Here is a 3708-nt window from a genome sequence, read left to right as displayed (position 1 = left end):
TCCTTTCTATTTTTCATAAGGAATTGATTGTGTCTTACTATGAGGAACTCTATTGAGTATACGATTGGCTGTAAGGATAGCCTCCCCCATAAGTTTTGCGGTAAACCGAAACTTATAAATAGGGCATTCATCATTTCCTTCAAAGTTTGATTTTTTCTTTCCGCAATTCCATTAGATTGAGGTGAATACGGGGCTGTAGTTTGATGGACGATTCCATTCTCTACACATATTTCGGCAAAGGGAGATTCATATTCTCCGCCCCTATCACTTCTTATCATTTTTATCTTTTTCTCTAACTAATTTTCTACTTCAGTTTTGTATTGCCTAAACACACCTATTGCTTCATCTTTACTATTTAGCAAGTAGACATAATAATATCTAGTGCAATCGTCAATAAAAGTTATGAAATACTTTTTTCCACCACGTGATGGTGTTGACTTCATATCACAAATGTCAGTGTGTATTAAGTCTAAGGGATTGGAATTCCTTTCAACAGACTTATAAGGATACTTTGCATACTTTGATTCCACACACGTTTGACACTTTGATTTATTGCACTCAAAGTTTGGCAAAACCTCTAAGTTAATCAGTTTTCATAACGTGTTGTAATTAACATGGCCTAAACATTCATGCCACAAATTATAAGACTCAAGCAAGTAAGAAGAATTTGATTTTTTATTGATTTCAACATTCATCTTATAAAAGCCCTCGGTGAGATAGTCTTTTCCTACATACACTTCTCCTTTGCTAATTACAATTTATCTAGAAACGGTTACACATTTGAATCCATTCTTGTCTAGAAGTGAAACAGAAATTAAGTTCCTACGTAACTCTGGAACGTACAAGACATTGTTAAATGTCAAGACCTTTCCTGAAGTCATTTTCAAGCTCATTTTTCATGTTCCTTCTACCTTAGCAGTAGTGAAATTAGCCATGTAGATCATTTCTTCTACTTGAGCCGGAGCGAATGACGAAAACAACTCTTTGTTGGCACATACATGGCGTGTAGCACTAGAATCCATCCACCATTCGCGAGGATTCCTCACCAAGTTGCATTCTGAGAACATAGCACACAAATCATCACATTCTTTGTTGGACTCAACCATATTATCTTGGTCCTTTTTCTTGCCTTTCTTAGGGGCACGACAATCCGTGGACTTATGGCCAATTTTTTCACAATTGAAGCACTTTTCCTTGAATTTCTTCTTGGGTTGATTGCTTCCTTGTTCAACTTTCTTCCTTTTCTTAGAATTGTTTTGGTCATCTTCTACAATATGTGCTCCATTAATTGTAGAATTCCCTTTTGACCTTCTCTCGGCAGCTTTATTATCCTTTTCAATACGCAGTCGGACAATAAGATCTTCGACAGTCATCTCCTTGCGTTTGTGCTTTAAGTAGTTTTTGAAGTCTTTCCACATAGGTGGTAGCTTCTCAATTATCGCTACTACTTGAAATGCATCATTCACAATCAAACCTACAAAACAGTTTATGTGAGTACTTAGAACATTTTCAATTTGTTCAACTAAGGTATTTTTCAAATATATACCTTCCACTAGGAGATCGTGGATGATTACTTGCAATTCTTGCACTTGAGAGACAACCGATTTGCTATCTATCATTTTAAAGTATAGGAACCTTGTCACAAAGAACTTCTTAATTTCCGCATCCTCTGTCTTATATTTTCGTTCTAGTGCCCCCCACAATTCCTTCGATGTCTTAGTTCCACTGTAAACATTGTAGAGGTCATCTTGGAGATCACTCAATATATAATTTCTGGAAAGAAAGTCTGAGTGTTTCCAAGCCTCTACAATTATGAAACGCTCTTTGTCCGGGGTTCCCTCGGGCACCTCAGGAGCATCCTCACTAGTGAACCTTCGAAGACATAGTGTTGTGAGGTAGAAGAACATCTTCTGCTTCCATCGCTTAAAGTCAATGCCCGCAAATTTTCTGGGCTTCTCCGCAGGTGCCATTGGTTGCGGAGCATTTGCTCGACTTGTTGAGGCAATACTAGTTGCCCCACAGTCGTAGCCGCATCTTGCATTTGACTTTCGTTAGTCATTTTTCTATGACCACAAGACAATAAAATTTAGTATTTTCAGAATACTACGTATAAAGTTAAGCAACTTTAAACTCTTCTTCTTGTTTCTAGTTAACGATGAAGTTTTTATGACTGTCAATCATCAACCGAGTGATTTTTAACTTGTGATGAGGATTTTATGTCTTCGGACCGCCAGTTAAGTTCAAACGGAGTAGAAAGCTTAAAGCTTTAATCTCCAAAAACAAGCAATACAGATTCTGCAGAAGATTATTCCTTAAGATTGTTATTTTATGGTTTTTTCGGGTACAAGAATCTATATTTAGGCACAACAACTTCAACACTAGTTCAAGTTTAAAACAAGAACACTATGAAGAACAAAAACACCCTTAACACAAGATCAAAGTGATCTTTCTAAGAAGTGTGTTTTATTTTTTCAGAAATTAAGATGAAACAGAAATATAAAGCCAAGTCCCCCGACTTCATGGAATGTCCTTAAGAAATAATTTCCCTCACTGTACCCGAGGTTTTGGAATCTTCCTCCCAGGATAAAATGGCTTTCAATTCAACTATAGTGGTACCTCAAATAATTGGATTCGTCAAACTCACTCAACGATTTGATTGATCACAAAGAATGTTTTGAAGACAAGAAGAGTTTTTATTTCATAAAATTTTTCATTCATTTCTAAACCTGTGGATGAAAGCAGGTTTATATAGCCATCAGATGCCTCTTCTGAAAGGTGGCAATGGTTCACTTAAAAGGTGTATCCTTTGGAAGAGTCATGTCTGTTCATTCGAAATATTGTGTCTTTTTTCTGAATAGACACAACTATCTGAACAGTCACACCTTTTCCAAAACAATATGTTTTTTGCTCAAAGGTTGTGTCCCTCCATTTTCCATTCACACCAATTAAACCCAACATTCTCATCTCACAACTGATGTGTGACAAACTCAACATTCCTACACGTCTAGACCTGTTAATTGAAATGTTGATGATATAATACGAACATTAAATCTAAGACAATCCGAAAAATTAGCTTATTGTTCTCATCTCACAACCAATATTTTGAGTTGTAGAAGGAAATTGCATGCTAAAAGGTTAACCATTGCACCAAAATAACATTCATAAAAGGGTGTACAATGGGTGTGTGGTATTTTAATCCGTGGTTAAATATTATGGGAATTGAGAGTTTATACTCCCTCTGTTTCTTAGTATTAGTTGACCCCTATGGACTTTGCACACCCATTAAGAAAATATTAATTAGGGGGTTTATTTTAACAAACTAGCCTTATTAATTATTCTTTGAAAATATAAATTTGAGTAAATACACTTTGTTTAGTCATTAAATGATAAGGATAGTATTGGATGAACATAATAAAATTCTCTTGATTTCATCAAAGGACAACTAAATTGAAACAAATATTTTTAGAAAGAGAGCCAACTAAAACGAAACGGAGGGAGTACTAAACTTCTTAAATTTATTACTAGAGATAATACATCAAAACCTTCCTAAACTTGTCTCCCCAACTTACTTTAGCACTTAAACTAATCTCCTATTTATTTACCCTCTTAACATCTTTATAGTGAATTTATTTCCCCCCTTATGCTGACGTGACATTTTCTTAAAAAAAAATGCATGAACAGTATTTTTTTAAAAAAACTAATATTTAT

Source organism: Capsicum annuum, chromosome 1 (genome assembly GCF_002878395.1).
Source record: "Capsicum annuum cultivar UCD-10X-F1 chromosome 1, UCD10Xv1.1, whole genome shotgun sequence".
Classification (NCBI taxonomy): Eukaryota; Viridiplantae; Streptophyta; class Magnoliopsida; order Solanales; family Solanaceae; genus Capsicum; species Capsicum annuum.
Note: the sequence above shows the minus strand (reverse complement) of the source record.